This window comes from Heloderma suspectum, chromosome 7 (genome assembly GCF_057233095.1).
Source record: "Heloderma suspectum isolate Gila_16-S chromosome 7, 16-S_ref, whole genome shotgun sequence".
NCBI lineage: Eukaryota > Metazoa > Chordata > Lepidosauria > Squamata > Helodermatidae > Heloderma > Heloderma suspectum.
This window is the reverse complement of record NC_139464.1, coordinates 48,726,271-48,753,840: the sequence shown is the minus strand read 5'-3', so window position 1 is coordinate 48,753,840 and position 27,570 is coordinate 48,726,271. Positions and strand designations below refer to the sequence as shown.

Below are 27,570 nucleotides of genomic sequence, written 5' to 3'. Positions count from 1 at the left end.
CTTGCTCATTCCTCATGCTCAGTTATAAGGCAAAGGCAGCCAGCCAAGACAAATGAGAGGTGAGGCATCAGCAGAGCTATTTGCCTTGTTAATCACTGTCAGTCAATCCTGCCTCAGTTCTTTCCTCACCCTCCAAATATCAGAGACCCCGATTCTGCAGGATCCAGTCCTGGTGTTGATCTGACAAGAATTTTCTTATGGCTGGTTACATAACAAGCCCATCCCCCATCCGTCATATCTTTCTGCAGCAGCAAGATCAAGATTTTTAAAATGAGGGGCACTCTTGGATTGTAGGGAATCTGTTTCATACCCCATCAATTTGATATTACAGTACCTATTTTGTCACTGTAGCTCAGGGTGCACAACCCACAACCAGTGGGCCACATGTGTGGCCTTAAATGCAGCCCCCATGGGAGCCCTGATCCCCACCCCCACTGCCATCGAATATCTCCATGTTTTCTGCTGATTATACTGCAATGTTCATTTAAAACATTTCTTGACCACCTTTCAGGGCAGAAGCCCTCCCAAGGCAGCTTACAGCAATAAAATACATAAAACCAGTTAAAATATTAAAAGCAGTAAAAACATAACAACAATAAAAGCAAAAATAAAAGCCAAAAGATTTCTCTCCACCCTCCCCCAGGAAGCCTGATACAGATCACTCTTGTCCCGCTACTGCTAGCAGTGAGGGAAGAGCGATCCGGACCATTGGGATGTGTGTGTGTCTGTGCGCATGTATGCATCCAACCCCCAAGCCAACATCAACATCTCAGAGCTGAAAAGTTGTGCACCACTGCTGTAGCTGGACTGTGTAATCCATTGAAACTGACCTGCCAGATGTGTACGTTTTGGCTGGCACACAATATTTGGGAAGCAGATCTTATACCACCTTGTTAGAGTATCTTGAGTTTCAAAATTTTACACATTTTAATAAGTTAGAAGTGAAATCTAGTGTGACACGATAAATATATAAAATGATATAAAAATTAAATGCTAAACCATGCATTGCAGACTGGAAGGAAATGTATATTTAGAAGTGAATATTCTGCACTTGGGCAAGGTGTGCCTTGAGCACCCATGGAAGTGATTCATCCTCACAATTAAAAAATACTCTTGACTACTTCAGCAATACAGTGACAACAAGGTTTTGATTTCCTCATGATTTCCCACTTTCCAAGTTCTCTGTGAGGCCCAAGTGGTATGGGAGGCAGAGGTGTCATTTGCAACCCAAGCCTGTCCATATTTACTTGGAAATAACTATGTATCTGTCATGCCCCCCCCGAGGAATCCTCCCCCGAGAAGGAGCTGGAGTTCCCTGAAACAGACAATGCCAAGGAGCTGCCCATGCCAGGAGATCTGGGGGAGCCTGGGCACTCAGAGGGGATCACCACTAGACCATCCCTGCAGAGGAGGGGAGTTCCACCTCTGAGGCAGAAGCTGAGTGACCACCTAGCTCCTGAGAATGCCACTGCCTCAAAAGGCAGGCCAATAGGGCTCCTCTGACTGCATAAAATCTGTTCTGTCTGTGTTTCGCCAGTTGTCAGGCGCCTTTTGTTCCATCATCCACTCACAGATGGATGTGGGAAAAATCTTTTTCTTCATGCAGAAAAATACGCAAATAAGTACATAAGAGGTTTTGTAACAATTTATATAATTTACCTTAGTATGTAATATTTAGCATATTGACCCCCACTCCATTCAACTTTTCCTCAGCAGAAACGTGTGTATTTTCCTACGAATAAATATGCGTACATTTCAGAAAAGTTAACAAAAACAAAACATCTGAAGGTCTATAGACTCCGCACAGCCTGAGGGGGTCTCTCTGCAGTGGATTCTGCAGGTCAGATTCTTAGAAACCTGAGCTCGTTTTAGTCCATCTTGAATTTCTCCAGCAACCCTACTTCTGAGAAGGAGTGTTCAATTACAGAGGAGGACTTCTTGGGAGCAAGGCCCTCCTTCCAAGTAGGACTTTTGCCAGAGGGCCTGTAACGCAGAACAGCTGAGCCCTGGGTGGGGCTCAGAAAGCTCTGGCTATATAAGCCTTCAGATTTATCCTAGTCAGCGGTGGGAAAGCATTGTGTGCTTTTTCCAAGTCCAGTGCCTTGCATACCATAGCAGGCCTTGCAATTGATCCTCTGTGCTACTGACCTTTGGCCTCCTGCTTGACTCTGCTTCTGGACTGTGTATTGTATCTTACTGCTTAAGTGTGCTTTGACCTTTGCTTGCATCTTGACCACTCCTGTCTTTGTCTGATCCCATACAGAAATAAACAGGTCAACTGATTTCTTCAGAAATGGCACATCACTAGAGGTTATCTCAGTATGGCCTTGAACATGTCAAAATTAAGCACTAAGCATGTATAAATTTAGGTTAGCTTTTCCCAATCTGGTTTCCTCTAGAAGTTGTTGACTTCACCTCCCATCAGTCTGGCCAATGGTTAGGAATCCTGGGAGTTGTAGTCCAAACCATCTAGAGGGCACAGGCTGGGGAAGGCTGACTTAGTCAAGTTCCTGGATGGGGGAACCACCTGAGAACCTTGTGTATTCTTGAGTTCTGGGGATAAAAGTTTGGGCTTCAACAGAATAACAAATATGCCTTGAACTAGGGATGTCAGAGAAATCCACTGCAGATTCAAATGAGGCTGGATTCTTTGGAATCCGGCCTCAGGAATCTGCAGCGGATTGGGACCACTTACCTCTGCTCCAGGAGGACTGGAGGCAGAATGTCACTTGGCTGCTTCTTCCAGCCAGAGCCGTTCACCTCCTCCTTGTCCCTGCTGATTGCCTTAAAAAAAAATGGCTTTAAAAAAAAAGGCGATAGGGAGGATGTGCCCATAGACTTATATGCAAATAGAGTCATGAATCTTGCACATATAGGCTTATACGCAAGATTCACCACTCTATTTTGGATATAAGTCTATGGGCACATGCAATTAGCAGGATGTGCCCATAGACTTATATGCAAAATAGAGCAGTGAATCTTGCGTATAAGCCTATGGATGCATATACTTATATGCAGGATTCATGACTCTATTTATGTATAAGTCTATGGGCACATCCTCCCGATCGCCATTTTAAAAAAAACCACTTTTTTTTTTAAGGCAATCAGCAGGGACAGGGAAGAGGCGAACGGCTCTGGCTGGCAGGAGGGAAGGTAAGCGCCCCCAAGCCAGTTCCTCCCCCCCCGGAATCCGAGCAGAGTGGAACTGCTCTGGAGGATTCCGGGGAGGAGGAACAGATCGCCTCCCCCCACGGATTCCCCATCGGAACAGACGGTGGGGATTCCGTACACCCCACCTTGAACAATGGTTTATACAATGTTACTGTATATTCATTCACCACAACAAGGCAGCTTTCACAGGTGCTAAAGGGGAAAGAAAGAAAAACAATTACAAGCAAAGCTGTTGTGTGAACTGCTAATGTTTAGAAGTCTGCTCCATTAGTTTTGATAGTATATTTTGCAATAATTACATGCTCACGCTCTTAGAGTTTGTAATGCTTTCTGGTTTTACATTTTCCTCAGCCAGTCTTTCCACAGGCTAGGGCCCAGCAGTCGTGGCAGATGGTTCACACCCTAATTCTGCATTTGTACCAAATTGTTTTGATGAAGCTGGTCTATTTGCACTGACTGCCGACTGCTTCAACTTCCTGGGTCAGTCAGCGCAAGACCACCCTGCATGTGAAAGAAACTTCCTTTCTATGCCTGCAGCAGTCACCAGCGGGCTGACTCATAAGAATGCAGAAATGTCGGTACAGCCCTGTTGAATCAGACCAAAGCATTCTGTTCCAGCCGTCTGTTCACACATTGGTCAATCAGCTGCCTATAGGAAGCCCAGAAGTAGGACCTGAGTGCAATGGAACCCCCCAGCTTGTGTTCCCCAGCAGCTGGCATAGAGATGTTGGATCTGGCCATAGTCATGCAAGCATGCCTGTTTAGAAAAACTGTTTAGAAAACTGTGGCCAGACTGCTGACCAGGACCAATTACAGGGAGCATGTGACACCCTTGTTATAACAGCTTCACTGCTGCCGGTCTGTTTCAGAGCACAGATCAAAGTGCTGGTTATGACTTATAAAGCCCTGTGTGGCTTGAGACCAGGAGACCTGAAAGACCGCATTCTCCCGCATGAGCCTGCCTGGGTCTTGAGTTCCTCCAGAGAGGCCCTTCTTCTTTTGAGACCACCACCTTCAGAGTCATGTTTGGTGGCAATGCAAAAGAGGGCCTTCTCAGGGGCAGCTCCCAGGTTGTGGAGCTCCCTGCCAAGGGGGCTACATTGTCTCTCTCTCTACCGTCCTTCTGCTGGCAGGCAAAGAGCTTTTTATTCAAGCAGAACTTTGGCATGTAACCAGGTCCGTTGGGCTGGATGTTGTTTTTATTCTGTTATTGATGTATTTCTAATTGTTTTAATGTATTGGTTTTATATTGTTTTCATTAAGTTTTATTCATGACTGTAAGCCACCTCGAGTGCCATTTTTCTTGGTAGAAAGGCAGGTTACAAATCAATAACTCAAGTATACACAGAGGCAGACTGGCTCCAAAACTGGAGGTAGCATATAGCCATCATGACTAGCAGACTCGGCTGTTGCTGAATTTTATTTCCTGACTTTTAATTTTGGTTCGGGGGGGGGGGGTACTTTCGTTGCTGCTTTGAGTGCTTGAAAATGTTAGTTAATGATTGGTTGTTGCCTTTATGCTTTTCATATATATTTCATAAGCTCTTTGAGCAACTCTTATTTTTGGAGGGGAAAAGAGAGGTTAAAAATTAATTAATTACTTGTGAAGAATGTATTGTGTGACTTGTTTACCAAGGGCAGAAGCTAATGTGACAGTGATGTGCAAATTGAACTTCCTGCTCATCTACCACAAGCAAGCAGCTGCCTCAGGTGGGTGGGGAGGAAAGGAAACACACCTACCCCCAACCCCCAAAACAATTTTTGCACCCTGCCAATAGAGGCATTTGGGGGGGCTAGAGGTTCCATAGTGCTGACCTAATTTAGGCTTTAAAAGGTTGCACGTGACCCTGCATGTATTCCAGTTATTCAGAGTCCCCTGCCACTGCTTGCACATAGGAACTGGGCCTCAGAACAGAAAGGGTCAGAAGGAAGTGGTCACAAACGGACACACTTTTCCTCACCTTGGGTCATGCTTCATACGCTGGAGCGGCTCCTAGACCCGCTTGAGTGCTCCATGATGCTGGCCTGTTGGAGCAATTAATGCAGTACTAGGGAAAGGGAGCTCTGCAGTTACTCAGGAAATCACTCAGTCATTCCCAGCAGTTCTGACTGGAGCTGTATCTATAATTGAAGAGCTCTGGGAGGTTTGCAGGATAGTGGTTCTTCTCCAATTAGGGCTAAAAGACTGCATTTATTAACAACTGGTTTGTTTAAATAGCCGCATTTCAATGTGCTGTGTGGCTGAGGAAGGCACTGGGAAACTGAGAGCTGGCAGAAAAGATCACTCCCCCCCTCTCTCACACACACACACCATGCTCTCCTCCCATCTATCTCAATAGGGTCTCAGTAGCTGTCCGCTTGCTGGCGCTGAATGGCTGATCGGATGTGATCTCTTCTGCTCATGATTGTTGGCAGCGTGCAACCATGATCCCAGCCGTCCTCTCTTGCAGCATCAATGCTTCACTCGTTCCCATACCACGGAGGCTTGCTGTTTTCACTCCAAAAGAGTAGCAGCTTAAATCTGCGGAGAAAACACCAATGGGATGGGGGCATGTGGTGAAACAGAAGGCAGTTTGCCTTGCCCGAGTGCCCCCTGAGGGTGCTCACACAGGGCATGTACTTTTCCAGTCCAACAAGCTTTCCCATCTTCCACCTTTCCAGAAGCATGTGCTTTCTAGTTGCTTTGAAGTCAGCCTCTTCTCCCACTCTCTGTTCTCCCACAAAACTTTGCTGGAGCAATTAGCCCTTACAGGGGCTGTGTGGACTTCCTGTTTTCTTCTGAATACGAACAATCTTTCAAACTTGAAAAGCCACAGCGCCCAGTGCTCTGTTCCCCAGTGAGCGACCTGGAGCTTGCTACCTGCACTTCCTGTTTTTATCCCTAAAACTCATAGCCCCACTCTGAAAAATTCACAGGCAACTAACTCCCTTCCAGACCCATTCAGGATAGATCTCCTTCTCCCTGGACATGGTCAAAATGATAGCTTGGTCTGCCATGGGCTGCTGGCCACACGTACTATCACCATTGCCATAAAAAAGACACTTTTAAAATTTGAAACCTTCCCTCACTGTCCCACATAGCGCTAAAGAACACAGGATTGGGACTGACTGCTAGCCCTGAATCTGAATTATTTATTGCTTTATGGCAGGAACTGGAGAGAGAGAAAGAGAAAGGATGCCCTTTTGCCTTTGCTCCATCCTGAAATCTCACCAAATAGTGTGGGGAGGAGGGTTTACTTAACCTTATGACACACATCCTTCAGACCCTAATATCACTTCCAGGATACTGTAAGCTCTTAGGGAATCAAGCAAGCCAATTCTCCCTTCAGCCCACTTTTCTGCCTCAACTGATAACTTCAAGATTCTGTGGTTCAACTGCCCTCAACATTCCATAGGTTCTGGATGTCCCTGAACATGTTCTCCCTTTCTTGCTCCCAGCAACCCTAGGGGCAGGTCCAACCTGTAACCACCACATGACTTTCTATATCTTAATTTACGTGTCTGCAGGCCCCTCCTCTTCCACTTCTTCGGACCCGGAATGTGCAGACACGGTGACTTCAAGTCAGGTGTTGTCCCCCATTCACCACCCAAGTTGCTTTTCATAACATCCTGTCTGATGAAGAGATCTCGAGATCTCGAACACTGGCACTTTGGGGGGTGATCTTTTGGTTGGCCTAATAAAGGTATTACCCTAATATGGATTTCGGAATGATGCCAATGATGATAACTTCTGCTAGTCTGTGGGTAGCACTCTCCCCCCCCCCTTTAACTTATTACACAGTATTTGGCTTTTGAGGTGCTTCATCGAGAAGAAGAAGAATAAATATAAATATATAAATAATAAATAGACACAGAAGGAGAGGCAGAGATGACTGGTCAAAGGTGTGGGAGAGTGGATATCTTTTCAGTGAAGTCACACTGGCTGGGAGGGAGAGGTGTGTATGAAACCTTCAGGCTTCCTTGCCCAATGGATCTACCCAGGTAACCCATCATATAAGAATGATTAACTGGATGTGTAAGCATCCTGGTCTACAAGCCACAGTTTAATGTGGTTTCTGGCTAGAATTTTGCACCACTTAGCAGCTTCTTGAAAATGGGGTTCTAACCCTCCAAAACTCCCCACTCCCCCTGTTTTATCACAGATCTTTTTAAAAATAGAACATCCTGAGAGACCATGTTGATGTGGTGCTAGTGCACTAATAAGGTTACAATTCAATATTTTATTGACACAAATTGTATATTTGCAAATTAAACACGGTTGTCTTCTTCTTCCCCCTTCTACTCTTCTTTCCCCCCTCCTTCTTCAGGTTTTGTCACGTTTAGACAGATACATGTAAAGCAGCAGCATGAATCCCCAAGAGTCACCCCTTGGTATGTTTTGCAAAGCTTCCTCGATGTTTCTCTGTCAAAGGAACAGAACATTAGCACAGGCCTTAGCAATCTCTCTCCCCACCCCCCCACCCCGCCTCTCTCTCTCTCACACACACACACTGCAGCTGTCCCCAGACCTCCTTCCCAATACTTTGGGTATCAGCTTTCCCCAACATAACAGGGGCATTTCTTCATACATGGGCTCCTGCTTACCTACTTCTCTGTACTGGGGCCATTTGCTTATACACCAACTTCTCTTCCCCACTGCTTGAGAGAGCTTCCTCAGCACTGCTGTCCATGGAACTCTCTAAACAGGCAAAATCCTCAGGCATCTTTCTTATTTGTAATGATCAATTTGGAGCCTAAAATCTTCCAGTTGACCAAAGAGCTCCACGTTAGTCACTATCCTAGGTGCAATAGAATAAAATTCACTCACATCTTCAAGGTTTACCTCCATCTCCTCTGAAGTGTTGATACAGGTAAATCTTGGCAAGGATCTGGGGTAGTGATATCCATATGCTCCTCTAATGGTTATCAGTGAATCCTGTTGTCTCCACAGGATTCCATGGCTACATCCCAAGGGTTCAAAAGAATAGCAACTTGCATTGGATTGTACCAGATTCTAGCAGCATGCAGGATGCCAGAGAGGCCCAGACTCATATACCTTTGACACCAGGGCTGATTGATGAGACCAAAGGGTGGGGGAAAGGATGACCAATCAAGCAGGGGCTCAGAAACCAGTCCTACACACACACACAAATGGCCAATTGAATTTTTATATACATTTTAATATAAAATGTATATACAGTTTATATCAATTTATATAAACTTTATATAAAACTAATATTAAATTATTAAACAACTGTCAAAGGGGGTGGAATGGTCCATGAGTACCCAGCAAGTGGCTAACCATTCCCTCAGTGAGCTGCCATTTTGTGTAAAAATGAAGGCTTGTTCTTTTACGTAAAGGGCCTTTTATGCAAATGGCAACCGTAAAGCAGCCATTTACACGAGATTACAGGCGTGATCTTGGCACTCTGCCCTTGGATCTCACTGCTCCGAAGGCCCTCAACTCGGAGGCTTCTGAGTTTCCTATCCACTACCAGGTTGAAGCCAGCAAGGTGGGAGGAACGGTGGAGGCAATCTTCACCTCCCCGTCCTCCAACCGTCTCTATTTTTGCTAGCTGGGCTTTTCCAAAGGCAGCCAGTGTGGTTCTCTCTGTGCCAGCTGCAAGGGGGAAGAGTCTGGGGCAAATTCCTGACTCCCCCTTCTGAGGTCTGAGTGCTGTCTCCAATCTTGAAGGTGTTTCCCTAGCCATCCTATGGTCCCTGGGACACTGCCCCAGGGAACATAGGATGGCTCTCTTAATTACCTCTGCTCTCTGAGTGACCCCTGCCATTGCACCTACTAACTGCTTTAACCCCCCCCCCAATTCACTATTATTTGGTGTGATCCCTTGGCAGCTCTGTTACACAACTTAAAGGTTTAAGAGCTGGAGGAAGCTCCTTCCATTAGAGGATGGGATGCTCTGGATCCAACCCCATATTTCTTTATTTGAAACACTGATATAAATTCTTCTAAAAGAAAAATGTGTTTGACATACCTTCTGGAAAGGTGATTGCTTTGAACTCTGTGCTTGGACCATTTTGGATCAGTGGTCCAATCTAACAAGGGAAATCACACACAGAATCAGCCTTCTGCATGGGATGTATATTCCTGTCCCCCAGTCACAAAACTCAGCCACATCCTGTTACACTTGCTGGGTGTTATCTGTTTATGTGTGTGTGTATGTGTGTGTGTGTGTGTGGGTGCTATGTGCATTACAGTTGCCCAAAACTGGACTGGCAACCCATCAGGAGAAAATTTACACAAAAACAAAATACTTGAAATTCGTGGGCAATAAATAATTCTGTTTCTGGCAAATGACTGGCAAAACCTGAAGAGTGGTTGGTTGTTGTTAAAGCAAATGCCAAGAGGTTTTTTGGGAGATTATTTCCTTTTGGATAAAAAATGTCCTCTATGATTAGAATTCCAGAAAAACGTCTATTTCTGCTTCATTGACTATGCTAAAGGCTTTGATTGTGTGGATCACAACAAACTCTGGCAAATTCTGAAAGAGATGGGAGTACCAGACCACCTTACCTGTCTCCTGAGAAACCTGTACGAGGGTCAAGAAGCAACCGTAAGAACCGGACATGGAACAACTGATTGGTTCAAAATTGGGAAAGGAGTATGACAAGGCTGCATATTGTCGCCCTGCTTATTTAACTTATATGCAGAGTACATCATGAGAAACGCTGGGTTGGATGAATCACAGGTCAGAATTAAGGTTGCCGGGAGAATTATCAACAACCTCAGATACGCAGACGATACCACCCTAATGGCAGAAAGCGAAGAGGATCTCAAGAGCCTCTTGTTGAGGGTGAAAGTGGAGAGTGCAAAAGCTGGTTTGAAACTCAACATTAAAAAAACTAAGATCATGGCATCTGGCCCCATCACTTCCTGGCATATAGAAGGGGAAGAAATGGAAGCAGTGACAGATTTTATTTTCTTGGGCTCCAAGATCACCTTAGATGGTGACTGTAGCCATGAAATGAAAAGACGCTTGCTCCTTGGGAGGACAGCTATGGCAAACCTAAACAGCATAGTAAGAAGCAGAGGCATCACCTTGCCAACAAAGATTCGTATAATCAAAGCTGTGGTTTTCCCAGTAGCAACATATGGCTGTGAGAGCTGGACTGTAAGGAAGGCTGAGCGCTGAAGAATTGACGCTTTCGAACTGTGGTGCTGGAGAAGACTCTTACGAGTCCCCTGGACTGCAAAGAGGTCAAATCAGTCCATCCTAAAAGAAATCAACCCTGAGTGCTCATTGGAAGGACAGATACTGAAGCTGAAGCTCCAATATTTTGGCCACCTAATGCGAAGAGAAAACTCCCTGGAAAAGACTCTGATGCTGGGAAAGATTGAAGGCAAAAGGAGAAGGGGACGGCAGAGGATAAGATGGCTAGATAGCATCACTGATGCAATGAATATGGACTTGAGCACACTCCTGGAGAGAGCGCAGCAGGACAGGAAGACCTGGCGTGCTATGGTCCATGGGGTCACGAACAGTCAGACACGACTTAACGACTGAACAATGATTTCTGTTGCATACTGAATATGTACTACATTTCAAAGCACTTTTATTGCCATATTGCACAATGTGTAGTATTAATCACTCAACACATTGGAAAATGTATCATTTAGTCCTGCTTTGAACATGTGAGAATAAATTATACTCTAATAGCTCTCCTGAATGTTAAATTATTATATTTATATGCCTTGAATGCTAATGTGTATATTTCCTCTGTATACACTATAATAGACTAGCAAATTAACTTGAGTTATAGCGTTAAAAGCTGGATCAGTCAAAAAATCAGATTTGTCAATTTGGAGCCAGAGTTGGGGGGAAAGGTTAAACCAAAGCAGCCCTATGCACCTCAACATGCAGATCGCATTTTGAGATAACCTGATTTTAATTATACTTGCTGGGATGTAGACAAGAAAATGGCCTTGGAAGCAAGTGAGAAAGTGACTGGCATTGCCTGCAGTGTGATGTGTCAGAGGAAAAGCCACGAGGAACAGCACTTTCTCATGTGTCCTGACGCAGCTGGTCCCTCATCAGCCTGCTGCTTTCTGGTTTCTTTGCATAAAACTCTGTGCTTTGCTCAAGAGGTACGAGGAACCTTGGAGGCTGCCTTTTCCCGAGCCAGATCGTTGGTTTATCGAGCTCAGTACATCTGCCTACATGAAGTGGCAGCAACTCCCCAGGGTTTCAGACAAAGGCCTTTCGCAGTCCTGCCTGGAGATACCTGCACATGGGACCTTGTGCATGTACAGCCTCTGCTTGCCCACTGAGCTATGGCCCTTCCCTGTGGGGACCAGAGTCCTCTCAGCAAGTGACTGTTTGGCCAAAGCCCAGCAGTTCCTACAGCCAGGTTGAGACAGGGTGGCCACGTATGCATTGCCAAAGTAAGAGGACAAAAAGGACATTGATTTGCCTAAAATCTAAAAGGGCTCATTTATATGGATAGATGCAAATTTGGACGTTATTACTCTAATTTAAATAGAAATACAGTACATCTCACCACGGTGGGAAAGACTGTGACCAGGTGACCTGTGCGCCCCTTGCTCAGTCTGCTGACCCGCTGCTAAGTGTTGGTGGGCAACTTCGAGGCCCAGTGCTTCCTTCTGAGGGTTCTTTTATCTTCAAACCAGACTTGGACCGGTCAGCCCTTCAAGTGGAGGGCGCCTCCAAAATAGGGGACAGGCCTTTGGCAGCCCTTAAAATAGAGGGCTGCCAGTGAGAGAGAGATGACAGCCCTCTATTTTAAGGGCTGCCAAAGGACTGCCCTCTATAATCTAAATAGATATGTACATACATACATACATACATATGTACGAGAGAGAGAGAGAGAGAGAGAGGTTGCTGTAAAGCAGCACAACAGCAAAGCAACAAGGAAGCTCTGGATCCACTGTGGATGCAGTCAGTTTTAAGTTAAAATATATAAGAAAGTTAGGCAGACTAACAACAGAGTAGTTTTAAAATATATTTAGAGCTAAATGTTTCAGCTTCCGCCCTTATCAGTAACTAGCTGTGCTGTTAAATGGATACCAAGAGTGGCAGTCTGGAATGCTGGGTGAGGGTGATTTAAAAAATCCTAAGGAGGAAAAAACTGGTATGACTGGTATAATGCTTATGAATTGTCCTCCAGATTAAGGCCATTTAGAGTAAGATTTCTGAGTCTGCAGATCCAGAGGTTTTCCTTTTTCAAGCATGGCAGTGCCCTTTGTTCAGTTGAAAGCAATTGTAGAACTGAGAGACTACATGCAGGTGAGTTAAAATGTCTTGCAACAGGCTGCTCTAATTTTTTGTAAGAATCGCAGATTTGTGGTTACGGAATCTTGTTCTTAGGTCCATTGTAGTTTTCCCTACATATTGCATACAACATCCAATTTTTTTACATTCAATTAAAGAAATCACATTACTGGAAGTGTATGTTACCAATTGTCTAATGCAATAGGTTTTGTTAGTAACTGTGCTCCTAAAAGAAGTGGTTTCTTGGAGGTAACTGCAGGTAATGCAACATGCTAATTTACACTGGTGTGATCCTGGGTTGCAAATATCTTAAGTGCTGCTTTAACGAACAATTTACACAAATTGGGTGGTGTATGAATGTAATGCATGGTGAAGAATTAATGGCTTCCGTTAAACAAGCACAATAGGATCTAATAGGGTAATTATCTTCCATTATCTGGTGGTAATTAGGAGTAGCTGGATGGTAGTCCACAACAAATGGAATGTGATTTTCAAAGAGTTAGCCTTTGCTTCATAAAGGAGGGTATCCCTGGATAGTAGCGATGATTGATTGATATTGTAGTCAGTAATGTAACTAGGGTATCCACATTGTTTGAGACGTTCTTTACGCTTGTTACATCTTCTTGAGAAGTTTTCTTCATTATTGCAAGTGTGTTTTATCCTAAGAGCTGAACTATACATACTGTTCTTCTTTAGATGGTTCAGTTGGTATGACTTGTAGTTAAGGTACAGGTGGGACTCTGTAGGTTTACAATATAAGTCTGTGACCATTTGATGGTTTCCAATTGTAAAGAGGACATCCAGGAAGGGTAATTATTGGTTTTCAACTGTGGTGTTACTAGTAAACTTTATTGTTGGGTGGATAGTGTTGATAAAGTTAGTAAAATTCTCTAAGCTATCCCTTCCGTGTACGGCCCCATCATATGTCAATCTGTTTATTGTACAACCTGAAGAAAGTATTGGCGGAACTTCCACCTACAAGCCCAGGATGTGGTGGTGTTACATGGATGACATTTCTGTCATCTGGGACTATGGAGGATTGGTGAGGTTTCAGAGGCAGAGAGAGAGCAGGTGGGCAATTGTAGGAAGGAGAAGAGGGACCCACTGAGGGCATCTTGCCCAAGACACCCCCCTCCAAAAAAGAACATGGAGTCAGTGCTAAGAGGCTCTTCAGACAATAAATGCACACAATAAATTTTTGATTGTACTGGATGGTTACATATTATTTGCCTCAGTGTACATCTCCCATGTTTCCCCTGGGAAAGATATTCTTGAGAAGTTATTTGGACATATATATGTGGACACCTGGACACCCTAAATAGAGCCTCCTGACCCTGTTGCTGTACGGCGCTTATCATTGCCACCTTCCCCTGTCCCTTTGGCCCAGTGGAAGAGCACAAGCAGCAGTGGAAGTAAGCAGAAGAAACAGCAGCAGCTGCCACTGTCTGCTCACTTGTCTGCCCTTTCTCTCTGGACAGTGGTGGAGATTTGTCCCAGAGGAAGGGCAAGTGGGCAATTGTAGGAAGAAGGAGAGGGTCCCACCAAGGTCATCCTGCCCAAGATCCTCCCCCAACCCTGGAGTCAGCTCTATGAGGCTGTTCAGAGTAGCACACAATACATTTTGGATTATACTTGATGGTTACATATCATTTAGTTCAGTGTATATTTCCCATATTTCCCCCTGGGAAGGATATTCCACATCCATTTGACATGATTGTTAAGGCTCCTCATATTGACTCTGTAGATGCCTACTCAGATGTTTCAGCCCAGCTCCAGCACTGGCATCTGGAAAACAAGCTTTGCCAGATGTGAGATGACGAATGTTTAGAACTCTGCTCCATGTTTTTCTAGTAGTATCTTCTAGCATACAAGATTCTGGAAAAGTTACAACCCAGGTAGGACTCTCACTCTCTACTGGGCAGCTGTGCAATATTCTGGTAGGCCTCATCGTAAATACATGTATGGATTAGACTTGTTTTTAATAAAACCATACTTTGCCCTGAACACCTTCTCTGCATTTTCCTGGGTCCCTGAAGAATCTTACAATGACCTTCACAGGGAAGGACACATTGTGTAGGCAGGAACAGAATCCATGTACAAGAAGGGGGCACTCTTAGCCATTGACATTGCAGGGGGGGATACCTCTAAGATCACACAAGTTGCTACACTGGCGCTCCTAAAATATTGCTGCCCCCAGTGACTCTTTGGATTGTTTTTGCAGTTAGGCTAGCCTAACTTTCTAGTCCTCATTATTACAAAAATGTTAAACTGTATGGCTACCTTTGGAGAAAGAAGCAGCTTCAGCCATGGGCTCATAAGCCCTTCCTTCCATCATGTATTATACATATATCAACACCTAGCCACCTGGTTTCATTCCGGAAAAGGATTGGTGGGCCAAAATTATTCATATGGATGTCTGTTGAACTTTCTCTTCCTCTTCTGGAATCAGTTTCGGATTCTGGAAGCCATGGTTCCATTTCCAGAGATGCTATAATCCATTAAATCCCAGTCCTAAAATGGCCAGAGCTTGGGCTTCCTCAGTATATGTGACAGAGTTGACCATGCATTGACTCAATGACGTAGTAGGGGCACATCAGTGCAGGACGCTTCTGCATATAGATGGTGAGGCCAAATGTACCAATGAACTGGGACCTGATGGTGTTGGGTTCTGATAAGTGCCCTCATCATTCAAGTCTGGTTTTCTCCTATGGGGAACATAGGGTAGCCAGGTGTTCTACTTTACAGAGAACAGTCCTCTATTTTGGAGAGCTGGCAGAGGATGGCAGAGGACAGTCTTCTGTTTGAAGGTGTCCTATTTGATGGGCTGTCTAGTACACGTCTAAAGACAAAGTAACATAGGGTGGGAGAGCAGGAGCTGGCCTGGCAGTTACCTGTCAACAGTTAGCACCTGGACTGCAGACTGAGCAGCTACGCAGGAGATCTGGACAGTCTTCTCCACTATGATGAGATATAGTGTATTTCTATTTAAATTATAGTTCTTATTTCTAAATGCGTACCTATACACATACATTTGCAAATGCAAATATTATGCAAATATGCAAATTGTCCTCTTTGGGGTGATGCAATTGTTTTGGCAATGAGCAAATGGCCTCTGTATGGGAACAGGAGATTTGCTACCAAATTCTGCCAGCTCCAGAATATAACAGGATCTCTGATGGTATCCTTTACTGAACTGGAAGCCACACTACCATGGTTTTAATACATTACATTAGCAGTGCCTTCTCAGAGCGGGAGAGTGAAAATTACCTGCTTGTTCTTCTTCAGCTCCTCCTGTTCAGGTTCTGCATGGCTTTTTTCAATTGAGCTCTGTCACCAGCTGCTAGTGGAGGGAATCATGTCTATTCTTAGGATCCTTTATGTCCTTGCAATGAATATCCCTCCCTACTTTTTTTTTCTAGGAAGGCTACACACGAGGTTTGCTGCTGAAATGCTGCTCAGCAGTGTTCACTGATCTAAAATGCCCAATGAAGCTTTCCTCTTGCCTCTGGATGGTTGTGGGGCCTTCCTTTCCTCATGATGCCCTGGGTGAAAGTGGGCATCTGTGCTTAGGCACAATTGTGGCACCTCCTGTTGGTTAGTTAGAACATGCCCACATGGCTGCTCCATCCCAAACCAGGGCTCTGATCCCTGGTGGAGAGTCTGCTCAAGACATGGCATCTTTGCACTACCCTTGCTGGTCTCCTGGCGGTATACATGGCAAACCAGGGATCTGCAGAATCAGTGCAAGTGGCTCAATACACATAGTGCATGGATGCACAAAACCTCATGTAACACTGTTCCTTTGGGGTGGGGGTAGTGCTCTCCTTTCTGCTTATGCCAAACTTGGAATGGAAGGATGCTCCTCATGGACACATCTCCAGATGCCTTACCACTGCTCATTAAGATACCCAGTTGGTTTTGTTTCTCCTTCTTCTTCTTGACCTTCTTTGCTAGACACACAATGCCCAGGCAGTGTATATTCCATGCATTCCAGATTTCTGGAATCAGACAGTACAAGTTCAAAAGTTGATATTGGGTACAAAAGTTAGCACTCAAGAAACCTTAGCTTGCTTTCTTTTCTTTTCTAGCCCTTAAGGCTGCACACATAGCCTTGGGTAATGCCTAGTCAAATCTCAAAAGCTGAGCAGGGAGGGCTGAAAAGGATTTTCAGTGATTGTCAGGCAGGACTTTATAGGTGCACGTGCTACTCTTTGCCCCTTCCAATGACTGGCAGGAGCAGCAAAAATCATAGAAAAGTGGCACTCATGCAAATTTGTGTAGTAGGTATAAAATACACAGAATTTAGCTGTTTTGAATGTAGTATGTTGGTGTCCCTTTTTAAAAAAAGATACACAGCTCTGGACATAATGCATAGCAATGTTATATTTCCCTCTGAGGAATGATCGCTCCTACCTCTTTGGGTGTTACGTCTGTGGATATCTGGGTGATGATGCTCCTGTTTATCCCATGCTTGCAATGCATGCTGCTTGCTGGTTGCCTGCAGAGATGATATCTAATCATGTCACCTTTCAGAGTATAAGCAGAACCAGGAAGAAAACAAAAGGAGCAAAGAAATAGCCACAAGCCAAAACAAAGTCCCAAGAGAAATGCATCTCAGGAGAACATATTATATCAGTGGATAGCAATTACTGGACAAATATCACAAGGGGGGGGGGGATTATCAGTCATTTTTCTCACCCAAAGGGTGGAGACTTTTCATAACTTACCATTTGGCTCCTGTGATTTTATAGATCACTTCTCCCCAAGCAAGAAGAAATATAAAAATCTGATCACAACTACTTTAGATTATCCAGATTGCGGAAGAAAGATATGATGTGTGAATGCCCCCTCAGAGGCATTTGCTGCTGCTGTCACTCTGAGTAACTGATAGCAATTTAGGTCCCTGCTATGCAAACTTCCTCCTCTAGTTCACACATCCCTAGGGGACATGAACTGACAGTTCCCTTCTCTTTGCACTTTCACCTGTTGCCCTCTTTCTTGGCCCTTCCGGGTATTACCGCAGTTTAAGCTGATATTACAAAAATACCCGACACTAAAAGATTTCTTTTGTTTGTGTTCCATGACCCAGGGTTTGTTGCAAAATTTCAGTTCCTGAAGAAAATATCCACTTGGAGTAGTGAGATGGTGACTGAAACTTGTGTGCAGTGGGAAGTAAACTCTCTATGACTTACCTAAAATAAGGCCAATTTGGGTTGACTTGAGGTGAATATGAACAGCCACTTACTGAGTGGTAACTGTAGCATGCATGTGATCACATGGTCGGCTGCAAAATCCTGCAAAGTGGTGAGGAGAATTTTGCCACATGCCCAAACCAAGACAAACCCTAGGAAGCAGGAGGATGATAGAAATCTCCTCAAACATGAGATTTTGAGTGCTTGGGTAAACTGTAATCAACATCCAGCCTTTATTTCCTGTATACACAGGAAAAAATGCATAGCAGCCTCAGGGGAAATAAAGCTGGTTTTAGAAAGACAGGGTAGGAAAGGGTAGTGATAACTCCCAGCCTCATCTTATTGATTTAGATATATTGCATATAGAATATGCATCTACAAGGGTAAAGCCAAAGAGCATGATCATTGTGGACAGGGCAGCTTGTTTTTAGAAACGCTTCTTTGTGCTCATTCTCACCTTCCACATGCACTCACCCAGGGTAGCCCCCCACCCCTACACACACACACACACACACCCCTACTATGGCTCAACTTCTTCCACATTCACTCACATGCAAAAATACACTCATATATCACTAACCCCACTGAACCCATTCATATACACACACCCAGACACACTCAAGTCACTCACTCCCCGCTTTCACACGCACGCTCTAAAAGAGAGGAGCCACAAAGCAAGAACAGACGTGTGGCATATTAGCAAGTGATTCATTTGAATCACTGGGGTTCCTTCTTCCTGCCCTTGAACTGATGCAGTGAAAGATGATAGGAAGTTGGCTATTTCATCGAAATGATCAAGCAGAGAATGTGTACTTCATATGTGCAAACAGACATGGTCTTCTAAGGTCTGTATTAGGATTTCTAGTATTCAAAAACACGATATCTGGAGTCTTTTCTGAGGGGGAAGGGAGCGTCATCTTCATTTTTTAAAAATCATCATTTCTGAGTTGGTTGACAGGGATTGTTGATTTGGCTTCCATCTCTAGGTATGGCTCGGTTTACTTCTGTTAGTGATGTGTAAAGATTTTCTCTGCAGGTAGTGAGGTGAACTATGTCCAGTTTGTTCCTGATTTCTGCTCAGGGCATACTATGATCCAAATCAGGGATAAGCTGCTGGAGGCTTATAGGCCAGATCCAGCCTCCAAATCAGTTTAATTTGATCCCAGCAGGAGGCCCTACCAAATTTTTAATCAGGGTGTGGTGAAGTGTTAGCCCACAGTATCACTCATAAGCAAAAGGGGTAAATGTTTTCAAGGTGTACAAAGTAGGGTTCATATGGTAACATTAAAACTGTCGTTGGATTTTGTATGCAATGCCTCAGCTGTGCCTGAAGGCAGGTGCCATGCTCTGTAACAGAGACATCCCCACTTGCGATGGTGTGTTCAATTTATGTTGGAACACTCACTTCTGGCCTCCAGATTACTCTCTGAAAGGTGGATTCGTCCCTGGAATATGGAATTTGGCCATTCTGATCTAGATCATGGGGGTACAACTCCTCAGGGCACAGGGTTTGTGGAGAATCCTGCCTTGGGATGATATCTTGGCCCCATCAATCTGTGAAACAAAAGCTCACTTTGAGGTTGGACAGGAGACAATGTGAAACCTCTTTAAAAATTCTGCCCTCCCTCTTTCCTCATCCCTCCAGTAATTTCAACAGGACTGCACCCTAGATCCTGGAGAAAACAAACAAACAAAGATGGTCTCCATAATCTTATGTACAATCTTTTACTGAGCAAGTAAAAGATTCAGGTTGTGTCGCATTGTGCTGCCCCATGTTTGAATCCCTCACCAAGCTTACCCTCCCACAAACCCTCCAGTGCATCAGCTTAAACCCATGTCAATATACTTTTCAGGCTAATATCCCCAAAGACCCTGCTTCTGCACTCATCAGCACATATGGAAAAGACCAAGAAAAGACTCTGATACTGGAGTTTTTTTGTGGTTTTTTTACCCTGATATTTTGTGGTAGGTTTCTTTATTTTTGAATATAAAGTGACAGAAATAATTTGCTGTTAGAAAAGAGAAAGAATCTTTGACTATTTACAGATTCTGTACATCACAAAGTTTTCTCATTTTGTTTTATGTTTTGTTGTTCCTTCCCCCCCCTTTCTTTTAAAGTTTTTCCTACATTGTTGGAGCAATGCTGTACTGGAAATCTATACATTTCACCCACCCACCCCCAAAACCCCCATCTGCTCCCAAAACAACTCCCAGTGAGAAACAAGATAAATCAATGGGGGGAAATCAACTACTTTCTTTTTTCCAGGATCCATGTGTGTGTGTGTGTGCGTGCGCGCGCTGATGTTGTCTGTGTGTGCGTGTGTGCGTGCGTGTTTGTGTGTGCGTGTGCGCTCACACGCACACACACACTCTTATATATATATTTCAAGTTCAAACACCAAAATCATTAAGAGAAAGGGAAAAATAAAACAATTGTCCTCCCCCCTCCAGAATCTATCGATCCCTGCTTATCCGAAATCAGAAATAGCTATTTACAGAAAAAAGAATCGGAGGGGGGGGGTTAGGGAAAGGAGGATTGGGAGAAAGAAGAGTAGTGATTGGTGGGATAGTGGGATTTGGGCCTCAGAGAGACGAGGCAAGCCTGAGTTCGACTGCGCTTTCCCTTGGGAAGACGCTACACTGGGAAAGTAACAACGATGTCTCTTTCCCCCATTTTAGTTGTGTGAGGAAATTGTATTTCCAAGTCTCTGCCTCAACCCCACACTGGATGCCTTTGTGTCATCAAGCTTGCATTCAGAATGCTTTGTTCTTCTGTCCCACCACCCCCAACCAGGATCCATAGCAGTGTTCCCAGGATATGCTTAAATAGCACCAGTGGCCATTTTGAAAATAATCCATGCCAGGATGGCCATTTGGTAACAACATTGTGATTGGACACCATGCTAGTAAACCCTTTCCCTGACTCTCCCTGCCATGCTCTCAACCCTCCCTCCCCCAGCCCCTGCCCTCAAATGATTGCACACCTTGGACTAACTAGGAGTTCAGAGCAAACAACCAAGAGATAAAAGATTTAATTAAAATCACCCCAGGCCCCCTTCCACCCCACCTCATTTGGCTCAGGCACTGAATTTAGGGTTGTGTCATCTATCAGTCAAGAGACCATACCTACCACTTTAAAAGCTCCAAAGCAGCAAAAGCATAATGCAGCCAATGCAGTATCTGTGTCATTCTTCTGTGATGGGAGTGGGCAACTTGTGGGCCTCCAGATGTTTTGCTCTACAATTCCCATAGGCCCTAGGAAGGCTCTGAAGACCCACCTGTTTTTACTGGCCTTTCTGTAGTCTGTAGGCCGCAGGTTTTATGGGTGTTATCTGTTTTTATACCATTTTAATAGCATTTTTATTGATTGATTTTCTGTTGTATTTGTCTTACATAGTTTTGTATTGTTTTTATCTTGTATACTGTCTTGAGAGGGTTTTACCCTTAAATGTGTCTAAAAATAATTTTAAATAATAGCTAAAAAAAATAGACAGCATAGCCAATGATGAGAGATGATGGGAGTTGTAGGACAAAACATCTGGAGGGGCACAGGTTGAATCCCTTTGCCCACCTTTATCGTCTGCCCGCCTGTACCCAGCATGACTTTAATTTTGCCCTACTACAGCAACCCGGAGAGCAGTCAGGAGGAAGGGAATGGTGCTGAGGCACAGTAGCTGCATCCATTCCCAGTACCTGACACTTCTAAAGGGAAAGGTATGACCTCAGCATTGATGGTCGGCAACCCAAACTGAATCTCTAAAGCTCAGCAAACAGCAGCAGATGAAGAAATAAAATGCTATGTGCTGCTATCCACTAAAGCCCCCAGTCTCCCATGCCAGGAATTCCCAAACATATTACTAATGGGAGACATTGATGGAACGTTGTCTTTATTTGGGACACACTTGACATCCCATCCCTTGACAACAAGTCACTCATCTACATTCCACTGTGCTGAATTTTCCCCAGCACCCAATAGCGGCTCCCCTGCTAACCCAGCCGCAAGGCTCTTTTAGTTCAAAGGCATTTGGGAATTTCTGCCTGGAATTGTGTCTCCTTTCTCCACCAATCTCCTCTATTTGAAACATTCTCTTCAGCATATTAGGCATTCCACATCACGAAATAGGAAGATTAAACTGTGCAGATATGATGGTGGACATGTATGCATTTCACCACATTAAGCTGGAGACATCAGGTAAATGGAACCAAAGGCAAACCAAGGTTGTTTTGTTTTTAAAGAAATTTTAAAGAAAACAGAGCACATACATACCAGGGGTGGGCAGAAGTCAGATAGGGACCTACTGGTAGTTCTCTGGGTGATACACAGTAGATATGCAACTGTTTCTGACTCCTAATTGTTTGACAATAGTGACAAAAAAGGCTTTTTTTTAGGATGCTGAGAGCTTGGAGAAGGAGGGAACCAGGGGTGGATTTTTGTATGGAAGGACTGAGCTCAACTCTGGAACTGAGAAGAGATTCCTAGATTCCCATGTGTAAGTGTATGACTTAGTATTTTTCCCATGGCTTTGGTTGGTGGACATCGGGGTTCTAGTAAAAAAATCAAAGTAGATCCCACAAGCCTAAAGTCTGCCCACCCTGATATACACTGTACTTTCCATGCAATTTAAAATGTGAAAAAGTAAGTTGTAACTTTCACTTTGACAACTAAGGGCGGAATCCTATGCCTGTTTAGATAGAAAAAAGTCCTCCCAGTAATGCTGGGAGTTTTAGGACTTTTTTTCTGTCTAAACAGGCATAGGATTGCACCCTAAAATTGTGGGAACTGATGGCTGTAAAAGTCTGGCTTTCTGGCATGAGTCACACATATACTCAAAACATAACATGGAAGCACCCTATATGTGCATTTTCCATTGGACATCACTTACATCACTTCTTACTTGTACTGAAACGCAAGCTCTATTTTTCTCTTCACCCAATGAGTTCTTTTAAAGACATTCTATGCTATTAATTTTTGGAACATAAATGTCAGAATCCCTCCAGATTCAGAGGGCAATTGTAGCTTTTCAGGAAAGCTATAATGTGAGACATATATTGAAAATGAAAAGGGTGTTGTCAAGTTCTTCATGCCTAAAACCTGGGCAAAACTTTCAAAGGGTTGGAAAAAAAATCTAAATAACTTAGTAAAATAATGGCATGGATATTTTTTGTAATTTTTTTTTTAACACCATCTGGATTTGGAGTATGGGACTATGGCATTTTTAAGTTGTACTAGTTTGTAGTATTTTTTTAAAAAGGTGAAACAAATCAGAATCTTGATACATACTTTTTTCTTTGTTGATAGTTTTTGAGCATCTGAAATATTAGTCCACAAATTCAGTATGTTGGCTTTGAAACCAGAATGCCCCTCCCCCCAGAATACTGATGGAATCAGACAACAAAATGAATGATCCTACAAAAACAGGCTCTTAACATTCACCAGCCTGAACTTACAGGCAGGTTATTGACCAGATTTCAACCAACTATCCTTGAGATCTCCAACTGAAACTGTCTCGCCTGCCTCATACTGAGCAAGTCCCACTCCCATATCATTACCACAGCCTTCCCCAACTGGTGCATTCCAGATGTTTCGGACATCAGTGCCCACCAGCTCCAGCCAGTATGGCCAAAGACCAGGAATGCTGGGAGTTACAGTTCAAAACATCTGGAGGGTACCAGGTTGGAGAAGGTGATGTTACCAGATTAAGGTCATGAACTAAGAATTGCAGAGTCCTTGCTGAATTTTTGCAGGTGACAGCATCTGAACAAATCCAATACAAGGAAGTTATTTGAACGTATTGTGCTGATGATACCTTTCCTTTGAAACTAAATGGCTGGGCCGTGCTATACACTGCTCTAACAATGCACACAGAAGATCCTTTAGGAACGGGAAAAGACAGTCCTTATAACAGCATGTCCTGGAGTTAAATTCTCACCCGGAGTCCACTTCACCCTGCCCCACAGAAAGTCACTGCATGCCTCCCTACAGATTGTGATCAAATCATGGTAAGAGCTTAAACAGAATCCCTTCAACTGCACTTAGCAGGAATGGTGATGATGACCAGCCCTTGCTCTTTTTTACATGTCTTCACTTTCCCTCAGAATTGAATCATAAAACATAATTCTGCTAGATAGTACAAATCCAGATACCACTGGGACGAGTGTTGTTTTTCTCTCTCCTGTTCCCCAAGGCCTGTATCTTTAGAGACAAAGCGACAAAAACATGCTGAAAAAATGAAGCACATGATCATGCAGTCGAATGAGGTCTCATCATCATAAGCACACCTTAGTAAATAACACTGTTTCTCTCTTTTGCAACAGAGGGGAAAATATAGTCAACATGGTAGTATTCAAAAAGAGATCAACTTATCCCTTTGGGCAGGCAATACACGCCAGTGGCCTGGGAAAATTTAATCAGCTAGGTTTTGAAGATCCCATTCAGAAGAGCCCCCTGAAAGCTTAGGTACAGAAACAGAGCTTATCCAAACCTCTTGCTATCAGGCCTAGAAAGCTCCTGAGAATGCTGCTTTCTTTGTGGGATTTCTGGAGCTTACAAGGATCAGAAACATCTGCGAACACAGGCTTTACTCACATATTTATTTGGGTACTGGTACTTTTCATTCCAACCCATCTGGTAAGGAGAAAGCAACAAAATGCTATGAAAGTCTCACACTCAAGGACTAATAGCTATCCAGCTGGCCTATCTGATGTGAGGGCTGTCTGGGCTCTGAAGCAGGTCTCACCAACAACTTGTCTGCAGACTGCACATGATGAGCATAATCTAGCTCTGAGGCAGGCGGGCATAAGTCCACTGGAAAAAAAGCAAGCCTAATTGTGCTGGATGGTGGTCATTTTCTGCTTACATATTCCCATCAGTATTGTTATGGCTGCTAAGTGACTATCATTTCCTAGCTGACCATTACATAGCTGATGGCTTAACAGCAGGCAGGGATGATCAGCAGATATTCTTCAGTGGCAGCTAATGGTTAGGAGATGTTTTGTTCCTGAAATGGGCATTCTACCTGCAGGGTGAAAGCGTAACACCAGAGCTCTGCAACTGGGGAGGGGGTGGTGTAAATCAGCCAGAGAGCTGGGAGTTTCTGAGCTGCAGTTTGACTGAACTTGAGGCAGCTGAGGGGTCGGGGCGGGGGGGAGGCACACAGTTGCTCTCTGGGAATCTGATCCATCGTTTAGTAGTTGTGCTGCCTATTTTAAGGACTTTGCTCACTGCTTGGTTTTTTTTGCTTTTTTTTAAATGAACACGTTACCAACATACAGAAAGTGTCCAGTGCACTTCTCACTGCTCAGGGAGGTGGGGAGCACTTAACAGTGGTGCTCATGAGAAGTGGGATATTTTTTCCCCTTGGAGAGAAATTGTGACTTAGTGTAAGCTGAGCCAGAAAGAAGGAGAAAGCAGCAGCAGAAGAAATTAAGGCAAACCTGAAAGAGAATCTGGAGGCCACACATCAGGAGAAGACGACCCTTCCTGGATCAGCAACTACTAGGAGATAAGACTCGAGACTGACCCAGAAGCCGCGCAGATGAACACGCAGTTGAGGATGGCTGGAGAAATCCACAAGAGTTGACTAGCTTTGATTGCGGAGTATTGCAGTCAGTAGCTGAGAACCAACAGGCTTGCTTTGAACTGGAGACTGCCTGCACTAGATTCCCAAAGAGCAACTCTGGACCCCTGCAATCCTTCAAGTTTCTTCCAGCTAAACACCATATAAAACCATATAAAATTCACCTATGGCACGATTCACTAGGAGGTTTTCCTGAGCAAGCCCCATTGAAATGAATGGTATTGGTCCTGTATAACTCCCCATCATCTCAACTGGCCCTGCACAGGAGATTTTCCTGGTGGATTGTGCCTCTAAGGTATGATCGAGCCATACTTGAGCACTTTTAAGTCCCCACTGATTTAAATGAGAGAGATTTAAATGTGTACTTAACTCTCCCAGTTAAACCAATGGGCCACAGAAGTGATTAACTTTGGCTGGATTGTGTCCCTAGTTTACATTCTGTGATTGCTTTCTATATTATTTGTACATACCCAATTTATTCATCAGCAAATAGTACATAATTGTGCAAGATTACGCAAAACAATTTGCATAATGTATATAAATGATAGTATCTGTCAATTTATCTGTTAATGTAAATTCTAACGTAAACATATTTAAAGGTAATGTCTAGACTGTGAGGCATTCGAAGGAGAGGTCTGCATTTTCACACCTGTTTAGGAACCATTTAGATATCATACAAAACAGTGATAAGGCATGACACTCAAGAATAGATATTGTTGTGCCAAGGCCTTTGAAGAACCGTCTGTGTCTGTTCTGCCTGATATAGTCCTGTGGACTTCAGTCCAGGGCTGGCATCAAGGGTAGGCATGGTCAGGCACCTGCCAAGGGCCCACACCCCAGCAGGGGCCCACTGACAAGAGCCCCCTGGAGTTGCTGCTCCTCTTCACCACTGCAAACTGCTTGTTCACCTGCCTCTCACTCTGGCCCAGACAACGGTGGCGGTGAGCAGGAGCAGTAGATGCCACGGCCTCCTTGCTCTCTGCCTGTCAAGCAAGCAAGTGGTAGCAATGATGAGGAAGGGGATGAGGTGCAATGGCAGCTGGTGGCAGTGGCCGTGAGAAGGCAGCCTCTCCGCAGAAGGGGGCCCACTGGGGAGGTGTTGTCTAAGGGCCCTCAAAACCTGGATCCGGCACTGCACAAGCACACGCACAACTCTTCCATTAGCGCATGGCCTCATAAAGGTGGTAGATGCCCCTGCCTCCTGGCTCACTGGCTCTCTGCCTGTCAAGCAAGCAAGTGGAAGCAATGATGAGGAGTGATAGCAGCTGGTGGCAATGGTAGTGAGAAGGCAGACTCATTGAGGGAGGGGGCCCATTGAGGGTGTCTTGCCTAAGGGCCCTCAAAAACCTGGAACTGGCACTGCTTTAGTCTACCCATGGAGTGTCATGCAAGCGGAGGCTGCCCATCCCCTTCCAACTCAAGACAGCATGGCCCAAGATTGACAACAATGGGCCAGCCTACTTGTGCAGAGGTGTGCGTGCGTGTGCACTGGCACATCAAGTTACATACTAGAACTGCCTCATCCTAGCAACAATGAATACTGTGTGGGATAGGATGGAGTTAGGCTAGATTTGCAGGCGCGGTGCAAGGCATCGTGCTGTCTAACTAAGGCTGTCTAACTTCTCTCTGCCCCTACTTGCCTTTGTCAGTTGTTCCTGCTGCTGCATTAGTGGTGGAGGTGATCACACCGGTCCCCTTCCACAGAGCGAGGCATGGGCACTCTGGGGATCCCTCGTGGGAATGCCACCAGCTACCTTTCTGCAGCAACAAATAATGCAGTATGAAATTAAACAGGATGGAATCATTTTAAATTGAACCACATTATTTGAACAAGCCTTTATCAACTGAATCATGAGTGAAATGTAAGAACATCTAGGCTACTTTTCTCCCTATTGAAATCGGCTTTGTACTTCCCTGTTTACAATGCATTGGTTTTTGTCACAGTTAAGAACCTAAATGAGCTTCCTTCGTGGTGCCTCTGGTCCAGTTAGGTCGACAAAATTGGACACATGTTTGCTGTGAAAGGAAGGTTTGTCTCCCGCTACAACTTTGTAGGCTCAAAGATACTCAAATAATACAGTTTACCTACTTATAACTTTGTCATTGGACATTTTGGCTCTTGATTTTCAATGGGCACATTTACATTGCAACCACCATTCCATCTCCCAAGGGAAACTTTGGGATATAGTACTGTTGCTGGGGAAGGGTGGGTGGGGGGACACATATAGGAATCTCTTACAAAGAATGATCCCTTTTGTTACCTTGTTGTGTTATTAGTTATTATTATATTGATACATTTTAGAAACAAGTATGTATGTATGTATGTATGTATGTATGTTTAAAAAGAAACTTCATGATGTGACTTTTACTGTAAAAGTCATATAAAACCTATATAGCCAG

The 27,570-nt window shown here is 44.2% G+C and overlaps 1 long non-coding RNA gene across 1 annotated transcript; it reads left to right on the top strand.

Annotated features, from left to right (window-relative positions):
- The first annotated feature begins 3,097 nt into the window (after window positions 1-3,097).
- LOC146339725 (uncharacterized) lies at window positions 3,098-27,570 on the top strand. The gene is made up of 3 exons (XR_014784566.1): window positions 3,098-3,153; window positions 21,983-22,083; window positions 26,820-27,570. It is a non-coding gene; the product is annotated as an uncharacterized LOC146339725 (long non-coding RNA).